We start from the raw sequence: 18543 nt of genomic DNA, 5'->3' as shown, positions 1-18543 counted from the left end.
TTTTATGTTGGTTAAGTTAGAAGTAGAGCCTTTTGGGACTTTTCTGCTTGGGTTGGCTTCATAATGGTTATGCTCTGGATCACAACCTTGTGAGCATCTAGTATTACAGGCATGAGCTACAGTGCCTGGCTTGGACCCATATTTTAACAATAAATAAAATTATATATTCTTTCAAGAAATCTACTTAAGGAAATGGTGGGAAAATGTATGTCCAGCAGGGTATAGGTGGTTCACACCCATAATCTTACCTACTACAGAGGCTGAGATCTGAGGATTGCAGTTCAAAGCCAGCTGGAGTAGTATAGCTCATAAAACTTTATCCTCATGGTGAGACAAAGGACAAGGGAAGAACTAATGCATCAGCAATATATACAAGACAGTATGTTGGAAATGATCTGTACAACTTGGGGTTTGGAGGAGAGGGAAAGTAGGAGAAAAATGAGGGAAAGAGTAACAAGGTTGACAAGAAATGTACTCATTACCTTACTTATATAGCTCTGTACATCACCTTGGCAATAAAAAAACACAACAAAAAAAACAACAACAAAATCTCAAGAAAAACTTTATCTGCAATTAACCAGCAAAAAGCAGGAAGTGGAGATATGGTTCAAATTTCATAATACTAACTTTGAACAAAAAAGCTAAGGGACAGCTTCCAGGCCCTGAGTTCAAGTCCCAAGATTGGCACAAACAAACAAATGATAAAAAGTAGACAAGACTTACTCTAACTGACAAAGGTTTTGATCATATGTTACACTATAAAACAAATTAATAAATTTGAGAAGACTGAAATCACATCATGAAACCAGTAATTAATGACAAACAGATGGCAATTGAACAACATGACCCTAAACAATCAACGGGGTCAAAATGAAATAAAAATAGAAACATAAAAATGTATTTAAATAAATGAAATGTGGTAAAAAACAGTAAAACTTGTAGGATACAATAAATAGCAGTTCTGAGAAGTCTGGCTACAAAATAAATGCCTACCTAAAAAAAAAAAATGAAGATCTCAAACAATCTGGTATACTTTAAGGAACTAGAAAATAAAAACAAAGTCTAAACTTTGTACAGAGAAGGAAGTAACAAATAACAGAAATAAATGAAATAGAGATTATATAAAAACAATAAAAAAATCAGTCAAACTAAAAAATGGGTTATTTTGAAAAGATAAGAAGAACAAGCCTTTAGGTATACTAAAAAGAGTCAAATAAAATCAGAAATAAAAAAGAAGATATAAAACATGCATAGAAATGCAAAGGCTCATGACACCAGTATGAATACAGGTGCACCAACCAAGAGGATAATCTAGAAGAAATGGATGCATCCCTAGAAACATGCATTATATCAATACAGAATTAGGCAGAAATAGAAATGGCAATGAGAGACTGATTAGGTAATACAAAGTTTCTCATCACAGGCGCTGATGGCTCACGCCTATAATCCTAGTTACTCAGAAGGCTGAGATCTAAGGATCATGGTTCAAAAAGCCAGGTAGGCAGGAAAGTTGTGAGACTCTTATCTCCTATTAACCACCAGAAAACCATAAGTGGTGCTGTGGCTAAGGTGGTAGAGCATTTGCCTTGAACTGAAGAGCTCAGAGACAGCACCCAGGCCCAGAGTTCAAGCCCCATAACCGACAAAAGCAACAACAACAACAACAAAAACCACAAAACAAAACAAAACAAAACAAAACAAAAACATTTAAAAGAGAGCTAATATCAGTCTTTCTCAAACTCTTACAAAAAGCTCAAAAGGAGGGAAAATTTTCCAAACTAACTATAGGAGTTCAGCAATATCCGGACACCAATGCCACATAAGGATTCAGAAAAAAAAATTGAGAAAATTCAATATTCTTTCATGATAAAATCTTGTGAGAAGGCATAGAAGAATTGAACTCATATATATATAGAATCTGAACTCATATATAGATAGATATAAGTATCTATCTATCTATCTATCTATCTATCTATCTATCTATCTATCTATCTATCTATCTATCTATAAAACAAACCATCAGCCACTCATTGAAAGCTCTTTTTCTAAGATAAGAAATAAAACAATGCCTACTCTTACTATTCGGTCAAGTACTAGAAACTTCATCCAGGAAATTAGGCAAGAAAAAAAGAAATAAAGCACATTCATATAAGAATGGAAGACGTAAAATGGTCTCTGTTGGCTGATCACCTGATTTTGTATATAGAAAACGCTAACTCACAAAAGCTGTTAGAACTAATAAACAAATTCAGTAAGGCTTCAGTAAAAAATCAACATGTAAAAGTCAATGGCACTTCTACTTGCTAACAACAACTATTCAAAAGAAAAACAATCTCATTTACATCATAAAATAATTAGAAGTTAACAAGAGTGAAACATCTGCACAATACAAAACAGATGAAAAGAAATTGAAATAGATAAACTGAAACAAGTTCCATAGTCATGGTGTAGAATTAATATTGTTAAAACATACATACTAGTCAACATTTAAGATATTCTAGCCCTACATGATACTTTACTGAGCTAAAATAAGGTAAAATAAGTTAAAATAAGTTATCAAAACTATTAATATAAAATATTGTTCAGAACTGTTCTATTTAGCCTACACATCAAAACATGAAATACAATTCTTTTTCTATATTAAAAATAAGTTTCTTTGGCAGGACAAATCTAATCAGTAAGAAACTTTTTTTCCCCTCCCCGTAGCATTTTTGCTCAAGACTGGTGGTGTACTGCTTGAGCCACATCTCCACTTCTGGTGTTTTTGCTGGTTAATTATAAATAAGAGTCTCCTGGACTTACCTTCCCAGGCTGGCTTAAAACAATGATCCTTAGATCTCAGCCTCTTGAGTAGCTAGGTTTGCAGGTGGCTCAGTGAAAAGTTTTAAGAATTGGGAATAACTGCCTAGCGAATCATAGGTTCTCTGTTCAAACCATGGTGTGCTTCCCAAACCCAAGAATTAAGAATAAAATATTGTTTTTCATAATGCCATATTTTAGAAATTTCAAATTTTGAGGATTTAGAATATAACTTTCAAGATAAATGTCAAATAACACATTAATGTGAATATATATTTTAGTAATCAAGAGTCACAAGCAGGCTATGCCACAAACAAGACCCAGTTGTCTTTCCAGAATCTCAGAATGCAATGAATAACAAATTTACAAGTTATGTCAATTTTGTGGTCCTTTAATCACCAACTACTGATTTCACCTGGCATTCATGGCCATTTGCCATCACAGATTCTTTTATCCCAACCTTAATTATTAGCAGTAACTGTCATATCACACATTATACATAAAGTTTACAGAATGGCTAACAAAGAGTTAAAGAGATTATACTATCTGGTAAAGAGCTCATACTTATGCAAGTAGGTCTCTGCAGGTAACCAGATTAATAATTTCATGAACTTCAAGCACAGAGCTGATCAGGCCTTGGAACATGGGTCACAATTGTCAAATGGAGATCTGAGTGGCAAGATAGTTTAAGTTACAGTCTGAAGTGTGCTGTGTCTTATGGGCAGCAGAAATCATTTATGAAATGGAACCCAGGGAAAGAGGCAGTGATCTTTTGCAATATAAAAACAGGTCATCAAAGTACAGCTTGTGAGCCAAATTCATCTTGCTAAAAGCATTTCTAATAAAGTTTTATTAGAATACAGTCAGATTCATCTCTGTAAATATTGCCTCTGGATAATTTGCATGTATAACAGCAGAGCTGAATAGTTGTGACAAAGGCTGGGGTGGCCTGGAAAGCCTAAAATATTTACTATCTGGTCCTTTACAAAAGAAAGCCTGTGAGCTCCTTGTTCTAGCTCATTACTCTGGAGTATAATGAAAAACATGGTAGTAATAAGCACTCAAGAACCTGGTCTGTGAATTCCAGCAACACTCCTACTAAAAAAAACCAGAACTACTTAGAGATATAGCTGATTCTTGGTTTGGGGCACCTTATGATGGAAGAATGCAAGGAAGCTATCAATACTACAGGAATCAGTGCAAAGGACTCAGTAGAGAGAATTTGGCTAGTAAGGAGTATACCACGTATAACTTGTTCACATGAATATAGCAAAATCCGGTACTCACAACACAAAATTTAAAATAAAACATGCAATAGGATATAAGAAAATGTAATCCTAACCAGCAGAAAAACTGAAAAATGTTGACAGCAATACATCAGACTATGGCCTAATATCCAAAATAAGGAGCTTCAAAAGCAAAACCCTCTATTTAGCTTATAGAATCTTCTCAGAAGTAACAGACATATGAAGAAAGGCTCAACATCTCTGGCCATGAAGGAACTGCAAATCAAAACAACATTGAGATTCTACCTCATGAAAATTCTCATGATAAAGAATAAAAACAGATGCTGACGAGAATGTGGGCAAAAGGAAACCCTAATACATGATTGGGAATGCAAACTGTTCAACTACTCTGGAAAACAGCATGGAGGGTCCTCAAAAAACTAAACAGAACTACCCTATGATCCAGAAATCCCACTCCTGGGCATTTATCCAATAGATTACAAACTAGGATACAGTAAAGCCACCAGTACAATCATGTTCATTGCAGTACTATTCGCCACACCCAAGGTATGGAATTAGCCTAGAGGCCTCCATCAATGTACAAATGGATCAAGAAAATGTGGTATATATACACAACGGAATTGTACTCATCCATTAGAAATAATGATACTGCATCGTTTGTAAAGAAATGGAAAGACGTGGAAAAATTATGTTAAGTGAAGTAAGTCAGGCACAGAGAGACAAAAGTTAAATGTTTTCTCTCATATGTGTAAGATAGAATTAGTGTATAAATATTTAAGTAAATACTTTGGGTGGTATGCAAATGTACATAAATGGATTAACTGAAATAAGATAGATTCAGATGAGAATTCAACAGTGTAATTCCTTAGAAAGATTACATCAAAAGTCAACAAAATAAACACTAGGAAACCACTACTTGAAAAGGGTGAAAAGGAATCAAAAGGAAGAAGAAAGGAGAGGAAATGCAGTAAAAAATGCAATATATGTTCTACAAAATTAAGAAAAGTGAGGGAAGGGTGATTGGGAAGGAGAGATGAGAATGTTCAAATGGTGACTTGACCAAGATGCACTGTGTTAATACACCGCTTGGTTGAATGGCAGTTCCTTTATACAGCTCCTTAAATAAAAGAAGAAAAACTGAACACCTAAAACAGACTAGAAAAATGACAGAGATAATGGAATAGGAACCAACTTTTAAAAATATATTTTAAGTCATATAAACCAAATAATCAACACATATCCTTAACACATACATACACAATATACACATGAATACAAAGAAGGATTTAATGGAAAACATGAATATAATAGTTACTGAGTTGAATTATATTTTTTAAAGAAAAAAATAGAGATTGAAAACACTACATCTCAAGTGAAAAACATACTGGATGGGCAAAAAGTAATTCTAAGACTGCAGAATTCAAGATTAGTGAACTTAATGCAAAAAAAAAACAAAAACAAAAAAACCCAAAACCAAAGCCAAAATAAAGCCTACAGAGAAAAAGACTAAAAAGGACATTAGCAAAGGTATCTCTACCAACATTACAGTAACATAATGTCAAAACAGAAGGGAAAAATATAGTGGGAACCATGAAAATAACATGAACAAAGTTTTAATAAATGGATTAGTCTAAGTGGAAGCCCAGAAGATGGAGAGAGAGGGGGGAGGGAGAAAGAGAGACAGAGAGAGAGAGAGAGAGAGAGAGACAGAGACAGAGACAGAGACAGAGACAGACAGAGAGAGACAGAGAGACAGAGACAGAGACAGAGAGAGACAGAGACAGAAACAGAGAAACAGACAGAGAAAGTGAGGGGCGAACAATAAGGACAAAAAGATGATGACTGAAATTTCCCAATATAATGAAAACCATGAAACTACAAACCATAAGCAAGATAGAGAAATGCACAGACACATATACAAGGCAAAGATACAGCATAATCAAATTGCTGCAAAATAGTAACAAAAAGGCCGGGCACTGGTAGCTTAGACCTGTAATCCTAACTACTCAGGAGGCTGAGATCTGAGTTTCGTGGTTCAAAGCCAGCCCCAGCAGGAAAGTCAGTGAGACTCTTATCTCAAATAAACCACTAGAAAACAGGAAGTGGTGCTGTGGCTCAAGCGGTAGAGTGCTTGCCTTGAGCTGAAGAGTGCAGGGACAGCGCCCAAGCCCAGAGTTCAAACCCCATGACCAACACACACACACACAAAAGTAACAAAAAGAATATTGTAAAAACAGCAAGATGGACAACTCATTGTATAGAACAATGAAGAAAGATCATGAACTAAATTATATAAGCCACTAAAAATAAATTTTAAAGTGTTGAAAAAAAAAGAAATACACTCTGTAAACCAGGAGGTCTATACTAAGCCAAAATATCTCATCTTTGAGAAGTGAAAGTTATACAAAGTATAGGTAGGGGGACCAAAGTGTAAAGCCGGCACTGAGTAAAAATGAAAGACTAAAGTAAAAAATGGCTAAGGGCAGCCATTCCAAGTGGTAGAACCCTTGCCTAGCACTGGTACCACCAAACAAACACCAATAAAAATGTATTGCGGCTTGTACTATTCCAGAAATAAATAAATAATATCACAATTGGTAGATTTGAATGAGGGAATATATGCTTCTTTTTTTGATATAAAAACACAGTTATAACCTAATGATACATATTATAATGACAAGGACAAGTGTATATCTATGAACAAATGAAAGCAATGCAGTATAGCCAAAAGACAGAAAATATAAAACATCTGCAATTAATTCAAAAGAAGCACAGAAAAGGAAAAATTGGGGGAAAAGATAAAGGCAAAGAACAGTAGTGAAAAAAATAACATTTAAAGTAACCAAACTGGAAGCTCTGGAGAATGGTTTCCAGTAAAAGGTGGATCAACATGTGGGAACTGTATTGAGAAGGAATATCTCAAGCAGGGTAACATCTGGAGAATGGATCTTTTCTACTGAACTTTACAGGATGTGCAGCGTGCAGTAAGTGGGACTTCATGATGATTACTAACAAATCCCTGGAAGGGGAGGATGGAGAAGAAATAATTACCTATGATCTGTATAAAAATTGTCATCGTGGGCTGGGAAGGTGGCTCAGTGGTACAGTGCTTGCCTTGCATGCATGAGGCCCTGGGTTTGATTCCTCAGCACCACATAAGCAAAAAGAAAAAAGCCGAAAGTGGCGCTGTGGCTCAAGTGGTAGAACGCTAGCCTTGAGCTGAAGACCTGAGGGACAGTGCCCAGGCCCAGAGTTCAGGCCCTACGACCAGACACCCCCCCCCCCAAAAAAAAATGTCATCATGTCATAGCCAGGCATGAGTATTCATTTGGTATCATGGATGAATTTCAGGAATACACCATGCTATGTCTGTTATGTGGCAAAGCTGAAGATAATGTAAGTATTCTCCCTGATGACCCTCAACAAATGACTCTGTTATCCTAAGATTCCTAGTTTTGTTGTAATCATGTTGGTTAGTTTAAAATATAGCAATCCTGATGTTTTATCTAATAATGAAACTTCATGTTTTTTTATTGTGAAAATACCGTACAGAAGGGTTCATGTTTTAATTATTTTTTTGTTTTTGCTGCTTAAATAGCAAGTCTTTGAACAAAAAGTAAAGGGGATCTGCATTTCCCTAGAGCCAAGCTTTTGCTGAAGTTTCTAGTTAACAATTATCTGACCAGAAAGTAACTAAATTAAGTGTATACTTAGGGCCCAAATCTTGATTTTCCTTAGAAGGAACCAGAAGGAACCAGAACTCCTTGGGAAACTGACTGGTAGAGTAGGGCAGGAAATATACAAGATGAGTATGGAGCATTTATGCCACAAAAAACCAGCAACAATGAAGTCATAAAAAAATAACACAATGACCAGTAGTATGTCAGATAGACAAAGGAACAACTAAAGAAGTTCCCAGTGACCACAGCTGGACAACTTAAAGAAACAAAGTGGTATTGGATTATGACCCACACTGTAGCTAACTATATTAATAATTACATTAAGTCAAAGGGTGACTTCATGGGTGAAAAAGCAATCAGTTATCAATGGAGACTCACTCTAAAGACAGATAAGTAAAAAGAAAGAAGTTGAAAAAGATTAATGTAAACATTAAAATCAAAAGGAAGCCAAGTGTTTATAATAACAAAAGACAAGTTTTAGAAGAATACTTTTTTATAGACAAAAGGATATTGCATGATAAAGAGGATCAATGACTCAAAATATCTAATGTAAATCTGAAGGAATGGAAAACACAGCTAGCAAAATGTACAGCTAAAGTTGGAGGCTTAACTCTTTACCTCTAAGTTAGCTGACAAAAAGACTGGGATATAAAATAGAATGCTATCAACCATGGACCTAACAACCATGATCAGAATTCTTTCTCACATCCAGAAAGAAAACACATACTGGTTATGCAACAAGATTGACTGCTTAGCTATAAAAGAATTCTGAATACATGTTCAAAACAAGAAAAATTTTAAAACTCGGACAATGGAGCATATTTTGTTTACAAAGGAATTAAGTTAAAAATCAATTCAAAAGGTATTGGAAAAATCTCCAGGGATTTGGTATTAAACAGCAGACTTTTAAGTAGCCAGGGGCTCAAAGAAATCACAGAGGAAATTAGAAACTATTTTGAATGAAAATGAAAACATGACATTATAAAAGTATTAGAATTCAGCTGTAGCAGTAGTTACTAGGAAACTTTTAGTTTTAAATGTTCATATTAGCAATGGAGAAAGGTCTAAATGGACAATATAAACTTTAACTTATGAACTTCAATGAAAGAACACATTAAACCAAAGAGAAGTTGAAATAAAAATAAATACAGAACCAATGAAATGAAGCAGAAGTCAATAAGTGACTAGAAAAAAATCGAAAACAAAGATATTATAGAACATGATATGGGGGTGGGGGGAGGATGGGAAGGGATGGGAAGGGGAAACAAAGGAGGAGGCGACAATGCTTGATAAGAAATGTACTCATTACCTTGCCCATGTAAATGTAACCCCTCTGTACAGTATTTTCACAATAAAAAAAAAACAAGTGAAAAAAAAAGAACATGATATGAAAGTCAGTTTCCAGTGTGCACAGTGTGCACAGTGTGGACCAGAACACCGGTGTATTCACTTACTTACTTGTTATGGGTGGCTACTTTCCTGTTGCAGTCATAGACTTGAGTAACAGTAACACATGTGGCCTGCAAAGCCTAAAATAGTTACTGTGGCTTTTTTTGTTTGTTTGTTTTTTTGGTCAGTTGTAGGGTTTGAACTCTAGGCCTGAGTGCTGTCCCTGAGCTCTTCAGCTTAAGGTGAGCGCTCTACCATTTGTGCCATAGTGCTACCTCTGGTTTTCTGGTAGTTAATTGGAGATGAGTCTCATGGACTTTCCTGACTGGGCTGGCTTTGAACCATGATCCTCAGATCTCAGCTTTCTGAGTAGCTAGAATTATAGGCGTGAGCCACTGGCGCCCAGCTCTGTATGGCTTTTGAAATAAATATTTTGCTTTATTCCTGAAACAGGACATGGAAAGTCAGCAGAGGGCATGTGGCAATCCCAGCACTAGAAAGGCTGAAAAAAAAAAAAAAAAGGATTTCCAGTTCAAGGCCAGCATGGACAACACAGCTAGATCCTGACTGAGGATCATACTTCAAAGCTAGCCTTGTCAAGAAAGTCCACGAGTTTCTTATCACTAATAAACCACTAAAAAGCTGGAAGTAGATCTGTGGCTTAAGTGGTAGAATGATGAACTTTTATTTATTTTGGTAGGTTACAAAAAGGGAGAAGTTATATTTGGGCTATCAGGAATGAAAGAGGAAACATTGTCATAGATAATACATATGTTAAAATGGTAATAAAGGAATATTATAAATAATAATGTAACAATAAATTTGACAAAGTAGTATGTTAGGCAAATTCCTTCAAAGATAGATTACAAAACTAATTTCAGAAGAAATATAAAACTTAGATGGCCATATATCAATTTACAAAATAGAATACAAAGTAGAAAATTTCCCACAAAGTATATTCCAGGGCCCAATTCTATGAAACAATTTGTGGTACAATACTGTCAGGTATACACATATTTTTCTGCACTGAGAAACAGGCAGAGAAGTCAGTTGGTCAGGAAGAGAAGTGACAAGAGGAGAAAGAAGGATATTCAATGCAGTTTATAACACCAGAATTACAGTGACATCAAAACTATAAAAAGGCATACAATTTTATAGACTGATATAACTCATGAACAATGCAAGAAAATGCATCATTACAAATTGGACTTTTCCACAGGAATGCAAAGTTTAAGTACTGAAAAATATTCTCTTACCGGAGTAACAGAATAAAGGCGAAAATAAATTATTTCAATAGATGAAGAAATACGATATAATTGAACATACATTGATTACAAATTTTAAACACATTAGGACACTCGGAATCAAACAGAACCTCCTCAAAGTAATATGAGGAACTACAAAAAATGTCAGACTAGACACCATTCTTTTGTGTGTGTGTTCTAGTCCTGGGACATTAAGAATGGCCAATAGACACATGAAGAAATGACCAACATCTCTGGCCATAAAAGATTTGTAAATCAAAACAAAATTTAGATTCCACCTCACCAAAGTTAGAATGGCCACTATCAAGAAAACAGTAACAGATGTTGGCAGGGATATGGCCAAACGGGAACTACACATTTATCTACATAAGAAATCCCAAGTAGTCTATTGATAAATTAATAGAAACAATAAATTAAAACTTGAAAAATTTGCTGCTTTTTATTTCTCAGATACAAATAATGCCTTTCTTAGACGTTTTTTGCATATTTTAATGTTATCGTAAATGTGGCATAAACCTCCCAAAAATAAATCCTCAAAGAAACAACAACCTAATTAATAAACTCATTAAAAATGTATAGAGAGCCTTCTCAGAAGTAAGAATGGCCAATAGACACAAGCAATCTTCCTGTCCTAGCCTCTAGAGTAGCTGGGACTATAGGAGTATACTTCCTGAATCATTGAGGCTCTTCTTTCATCCTCACTAACTGAAATTTTTCCTACATATTCTTTGTACTAAATGTCTTTCTCTTATCTTCTTGAGATCAAAGCTAATATCATTTTTTTCAGTTTTTGTAAGAATATAAATTTCTACTGAGTATTATTGCTTTGATACCTAGCCACATTTCTTGACATGTGGTATTTTCATTGTCATTAAATTTAATAATTTCTACTTTCATAGCACTATTCAAAGAGCTATTAAAAATACCACTTTTATAATGATGCTGAGGTTAAAGCAATTGCCTATAGCATACAAGAGCCCCTGGTTTCTATCCCCAAGCACAACCAAAAAACTTATAAGGCACATGCTATTTTTTAGAAGATAATTGTTTTACAATTTATTTTTATCTTTATCAACTAGGGTCTGATTCCCAGGAACATTTTTGGTTTGTTCCTTGATGGCTCAAATACAATTATTATGAATTATTTACTTTGTGATTCTTATTAATAATGTGTATTCTTTTTCAAATTAAATATAAATATTTTATTAGCTAAGTTTTGCCATTATGTTACTCAAACCTGTAATCCCTTTCCTTACTTTTTTTTGTTCTTTGTGTATAATTTTCAGAGATATGGGTGTTAAAATTCTGCAAGTTGACTAGATATTTCAATTTTTCTTTGATGACTTTACAAAAATGCATCCTGGAAGTGGCGCTGTGGCTCAAGCAGTAGAGCGCTGGCCTTGAGCTGAAGAGCTCAAGGACAGCACCCAAACCCAGAGTTCAAGCTCCATGACTGACCAAAAAAAAAAAAATGCATCCTGGAGCCATGTGGTTAAATATTGCTATGTTTATGTGGCTGACTGATTCTGGTATCAACTATATATATTATTATGAAAGATCTCTCAGCTTCGGTTATGTTACTAAATAGCAAATTGCCCCTTCCCACCACTGAGCATCTTAAAACAGCAAACAATTATTATATCACAATTTATGAGTACCATGCATTCAGGAGGCCTTAACTAGATAACTGATTCAGGATATCATGAGGTGGTAGTTATCTGAAAGTTTAGCTGATGGAGAGTTCAGTTTAGTTATCTGAAAGTTTAGCTGATGGAGAAACCTACTTGTAGACGGTTCATCAATGGACATGGCTGTGTCTGGACACCACAGTGCTTTCCTGGTTCTTCAAAGGAAGCACAAAGGTCTCACTGCTGAGACCTTTCCAACAGAGGGGCCTCAGCCTGGTCAGAGCATGGCATCTAGCAGAGGCACATCACTTCCCCCAGTCAAGTGATCCAATAGGTGAGGGCAAAAGAAGGAGCCATTCCTTTCACTACTTTCTGAAGTTACATACCATAAACACCTACCATATTCTTTTTTTAAAATTTTTATTTATTTTTTATTGTGAAAATACTATACAGAGGGGTTACAATTACATGGGCAAGATAATGAGTACATTTCTTATCAAGCATTGTAGCCTCCTCCTTTGTTTCCCCTTCCCATCCTTTCCCATCCTCCCCCCGCCCCCCACCAAAGTTGTAAAGTTCATTTTTGACAGAATATTCTTTTTGTCTTTGTTTTATTTTTGGTCAGTTATGGAGCTTGAACTTGGGGCCTAGGTGCTATCCCTGAGCTCTTTCGCTCAAGACTAGGTTCTACCACTTTGAGGCACAGCACCACTTCTGGTTTTCTGGTGGTTAATTGCAGATAAGAGTCTCATGGATGTTCTGCCTAGGCTGGCTTTGAACCACGATCCTCAGATCTCAGCCTTCTGAGAAGCTAGGATTATGGGTGTGAGCCACCAGTGCCCTGCTTCATATTCTATTAAGTAGAAGAAAATTACTAAAATCCAGCTTATATTTGAGGGGATGAGAGACCCAGGTTCCACCTTTTGAAAAGAGAAGTACCAAAGTATTTGTAGATGTATTAAAAAAAGTATTTCGCCCTCGTTCTCCCTTTTAATTTTTTTGCCTTCAAATATATTCCCTGCTACTTAGCAGGATGCATTTGTATAATATTCTATTGGTTTGAATGTGTCCCTCCAAAATTGGTAGGTTGGTCTTCCCTTCCTTTACTCTCTCCCAGTCCCTCCCTCCCATCTCTACCCATAAGTTGTATAGCTGAGGGAAGTGAAGACACTGCATGAAAGGAAATGTACTCATTACCTGACATGTAATTGTAATCCCTGTGTATAATAACTTTTATAATAACAATAAAGAAAAATTTAAAAAGACACCAAGATACTTAAAAAAAAACCCAAAATCAAAATTGGTACATTAGAACTTAAACCCCCAAGATGACTGCGTTCAGAGGGGAGATCTTTAGAAAGTGATTAGGTTCTGAGGCTTCCACTCTTACAGAGGAACAGATGGATAAGGTTCTTCTGAGAGACAAGGGAACTGTTATTTTTGGTGCTTGTCCCTCTCACTATTAACTGCTACTGATATTTAAATGTTCCTGCCAGCTTGTTTTGTGTTTTCCACTTACCATCTCCTTATTTTCTCCTACAATTTCCTATTTGCTTTTAAAAATGATCATTTTCTTTCCTGTGCGTTTCCTATTTACTGGTTCTGAAATAATGCCATTTGGATCAGTCAGCTAAGGCTGCCATAACAGATTATTAAGGCTGCTTAAAACACTATTTTCTCAACAGTTCTACACATTGGAATTCCAACATCAAGCTATGTGCTCATGTTCTGGTGTTTACCCCAAGGTCTCGCCTTAGCTTGCAGAAGGCCATCTCCTTGCTGGGTCCTCCATACCTTTCTCCTATGCTCAAACTCCTGATATCTCCTAGTTGTAAAAACACTAAGCAGACTGGCTGAAGAACTCACCCTGAAGGCCTTAGAGCCATTCTTCCTTACTTCCTTAAATGTTCTGTCTCCAAATACTATCATATTGAAGTTAGGGCTTTAATATCTGAAGTTGGTAGGAAGTGGTGCTGTGGTTCAAGTGTATTGTTCTAGCCTTGGGCAAAAGAAGAAGCTCAGGGACAGTGCCTAGGCTGAGTTCAAGCACCAGGACCAGAAAAAAAAAAGAGTGAATAAATGAAGTTGGTGGAGGAAAATAACTCAATTCATCCCATGGAACCATCCATTTTTATCTGTTCAATATTCTTGAATCTTAACATATTCTTATCAACCTTTTTTTCCTACAAGTGTTTAGGGTTTACTCCATACTTTTTGTGGCTTTTCTCTACTCACTGATGTTCATGCAGCATCTGATGTAGCCACAGCTTTCTCATACATACTTTTCCATTCCTAGTATCCTTCTTTCAGGCATGGAGAACTTCTGGTGTTCCTCCAACTTCGGCAGCAGTCTTCTCTTAACATTATGGTATCTTCTGTGTTTCTTTAATCATATGCTATTTTTTAGCTTTCAATGGAGTCTTATAACCTCAGTTCCATCATTGTCCATTCTTGGTTTGTATCCACATTCAAAATTTAAAAACATATACACATACAATTCCATCATGGGAAAGATTTAGCATATGCACTCAATTTAATATTTTAAAACTAAAGAAGTACAATGCTTCTGAGTGGAGACTTCTTACTGGGAGAATTAAAACTTGAATGCCCAATCTAAGTTTGTGAATAGGGTCCAGAAAGGTATGTATTTATAATATTAATTTAAATTGTAGTGTATGTAATTAATGGTAATTTTGTTTCAGAAATTAGCAGGTATAAAACTCCTCTATGTAAAAACAGAGCCAAGGAAGCAATTCTATGTCAACTTGATCACCAAGCAAGTGCCTAGGAATAGCAGATGTAAGCCACCCACAAAAACATGCCAACGAAAGACAAACTACCCAATAGTCTCATGCCAAGGCAAGGCACAGATGGCTGGAGAGCAGCAGCTATAGGTCTTTTTATAGCATTATCAGATGGTACAGTTGACATTCCAACTGGCCTTGTGCCAATGGCCAAGGTAGTTAGGATGCCAACATGAGAATGTTCAGGAGACATACTCATCTTCATGCTATCCAACATAGGCCAGAGAAGAAATCTAAGGTGGCTTTTCTGCCACAATGGGTAAAGCAAAATGAGAAGGTTTATGCTGGAGTAATACTTAGCTTAGAGAAGTTACCTGAATTTTCAAAACTAGAATAATGTCCTAATGATAGATAATTAAAAGCAACATTTTTGTGACCAACGCAGTAGACTTTTAAGCCACATAGATTCTACCTAGAGTAGGATCAGCAGTAGAATAAGGAAAATTGTATATTTTTGAAATAATCTCAAAGTTGCAGAAAGTGTCCAGAGCAGTTCAAATGTCACTTTTTTCTGAATTATTTGAGAGTTAAAGTTGCCAACACATTTTGAGTTATTTAGCGTTTAGTTCCTACAAAACCACAAGCCATCAAAATTGTGACATTAATATTGATAATATGACTTCCATTTAAACAATAAAGTTACAGTTGTTCTACATATGACAAGATTCCATTTCTTAATGCTTTTAATTATGTCTTTTTGGTCCTTTTTATAATTGTTTATAAGTCTCTTCTCTTACACGAATGTGACATTTTTGCAGATAAACTAGTTATTACATTGTCCCTCAATTTGAGCTCAACTGGTCCTTCTTCTTTGTTAGATTTAAGTATGCACTTTTTTGCAAGAATGTCACAGAAGGGCATTGTATTTTTACTTTGATATAAAGTGGCCAGCTATTGTGACTTGACCATTACTGATGATAGTTACTTGGTTAACATGCTGTCTGCCACCCTTATCCACTACAGTTACTCTTCTTACCCTGTAAACAATGCACACTTTGTAGAGAATTACTTTGAGACTTTGTAAATGTCTTGTTAATTATATAAAAACTTCTCTAATTATAGCACCCATTGGTTATTTTTCCCTTATTCAATTATACCAAATGGTAATTTTCTAGTTATATTGTTATTTTACATTTATTAGTTGGCCTTGTTAATTATTTACTTAAATGAATATAGACTTATAGATTATATAGTAGAATCACCTCATACATTATTAGATATTGTTGTTCTCATAAAATTCATTTAAAATACTTATTTTTATGATTTCTTCTTTAACCATTAGATTTTTAGAGAACTGGTATTTAACTTGCAAATATTTGTGAGCCTCATAGGTATGTAAACATACTGATTTGTAATTTAATTCCTTTGGTATCGTATTTTAATGTTTTATATCAAGCTTTCATCTTATGGACCGGCATATATTTTAGATTGGTGACAATAGCATCTGCATTTGGAAAGAATGTACATTCTGCAATTGTTGAATATAACTTAAATATCAGATCATGTTGTTTCACATATTTTGTATATTCATAATGTTTTGACTATTTGATATATGAATGATTATATATATAAATATACATCTCATTTGTTTTTCAGCTTTGGCTTTATGTATTTGAAGCTTACTAGTACATAAATATTTAGGATTCTTAAGTTTTCCTTAGAGCTTTTATTATTACAAATATCTTTTCATCTTTTTATTTTTCCTTTGTTTTGAAGCCTTTCTCTTATTTTTCACATATTATCTTGTTATTCAGTTTACTTTCAATTTATTTGTGTCATAACAATGCAGAGTCTCATTTACATACTGAATATAATTTAGTCTTGCTTTTTATCCAGTCTAATCTATTATTTAAAACATTAGTAGCTATCATTTACTTGGAATGTCCAGTCAATTTGAATTTAATGTAACTTACATGCTTGAAATTATACTTCAATCTCATTATGTTTTCTATTTGTTCCCTTGCCTATCCTTCTTGTAAATAGAATATTTGTACATTATATTTAGGTTTTCTCTATTGACATTTTAATTTTTTTTACAATAGTATTTTTTTATTGTGAAAATACTGTACAGAGGGGTTACAATTACATGGGCAAGATAATGAGTACATTTCTTATCAAGCATTGTAGCCTCCTCCTTTAATTTTTTTTTTATCGTAGCAAAAAACCCCTTTTGAACTCAGGGCCTTGTACTTGCTTAGTTGTATTAGTGGGCCCTCTACCATCAAGTATCATCTTCAGCACAGCTATTTGCTATTTATTATGGCTCTACCACCTGAGCCACAGCATCACTTCCGGTTTTCTAGTGGTTTATTGGAGATAAGAGTATCACGGATTTTCCTGCCTGGGCTTGCTTTGAACTGTGATCCTCAGATCTCAGCCGTGAGCCACCGGTGCCCAGCTTTCTAGTTTAATTTTTCTAACTGAAAAACTTCCTTTTACTTCAGTATGATCCTTGTATATAAGCCAGGTATACATATTATTTATTCATTACCTATTATTATTTATTATTTACTTATACAAGCCTTGTATACATATTATTTAAGTCTAAAACATATAATAACATAATATAGCAAATCCTAGAAAAAAGAGAGAATCTGAACTCAGTTGTCACATTATAAAATTCAAATATTCAGTTTTCAACAAACATACTGAAAAAAAAACTCAAATAAGTATGGGTCATTTCAAATGGGGTGAATAAAAAACCTGATGGCAAAGACAAAGACATTCAAAAATAACTGCCTTAATAAAATATATGCAAAGAACTAAAGGAAGATATGGAAAAGCTGAGAAAAGACAAATGAACAAAGTGGAAAAATTAATAAGATGACCAGAAAACCTAACAGAAACATCCAAAGAAATTCTAGAACAGAATACTACCATAATTTTTTTTTAATGACTAAAGGGTTTCAAAGAAAGATCCAACTAGGCAAAAGAGAGATTTAACAACTTTGAAAATAAGACAAGGGAAATAGAAAAGGACTGAGTAAAAATAAACATCAGAATCTCTGGAGATCAGAAGGTAGTTGGCAAATATGTTCAAAATGTTAAAAGAAAAAAACGTCAGCAAGGAGCTGATGGCTCACACCTGTAATCCTAGCTACACAGAAGGCTGAGATCTGAGCATCACAGTTCAAAGCCAGCCTGGGCAGGAAAGTCCATGAAACTCTTACCTCCAACTAATCACCTGGAAAATGAAGCTGAGGCTCACATTGTAGAGTGACAGCCTTCAGTTAAAAAAACTAAGGGATGGCTGGGAAGGTGGCTCAGTGGTAGAGCGCTTGCCTTGCATGCACGATACCCTGGGTTTGATTCCTCAGCACCACATAAGCAGAAAAAAAAAGCTGGAAGTGGCACTGTGACTCAAGTGGTAGAGCGCTAGCCTTGAGCTGAAGAGCTGAAGGACAGCGCCCAGGCCCAGAGTTCAGGCCCCACGACCGGATCACCCCCCCCACACAAAAAAAACCAAAAAAACAAAAAACTAAAGGACAGTGCTCAAACTCAGTTCAATCACGAATGCCCACAACAAAAAAAAAAAAAGAAAGAAAGAAAGAGAGAAAGAAAGAAAGGAAGGAAGAAAGAAAGAAAGAAAGAAAGAAAGAAAGAAAGAAAGAAAGAAAGAAAGAAAGAAAAAGTCAGTAAAGGCCCTTAAGATTCCTTCATCTGAGAGTTCTGGGAAGATGGCAGAGGAGAAGCTGGAATCTAAACAAGCTCTCGCATAGAAAGCAGTTTTA

General features: G+C 35.1%; 1 protein-coding gene and 1 pseudogene across 2 annotated transcripts in view; one reads left to right on the top strand and one right to left on the bottom strand.

The window, feature by feature from the left end:
• LOC138839051 (WD repeat-containing and planar cell polarity effector protein fritz homolog) overlaps positions 1 to 18543 on the bottom strand; it is a 260737-nt gene that overhangs the window by 68957 nt on the left and 173237 nt on the right. The gene's annotated exons all lie outside the window — the stretch shown is intronic.
• Positions 1341 to 7490, top strand: LOC138839040 (protein Churchill-like; annotated as a pseudogene).

This window comes from Dipodomys merriami, unplaced genomic scaffold (assembly GCF_024711535.1).
Source record: "Dipodomys merriami isolate MVZ:Mamm:240054 unplaced genomic scaffold, mDipMer1.0.p SCAF_290, whole genome shotgun sequence".
NCBI lineage: Eukaryota > Metazoa > Chordata > Mammalia > Rodentia > Heteromyidae > Dipodomys > Dipodomys merriami.
The sequence above is the reverse complement of the archived record's forward strand: the minus strand, read 5'-3'. Positions and strand labels throughout refer to the sequence as shown.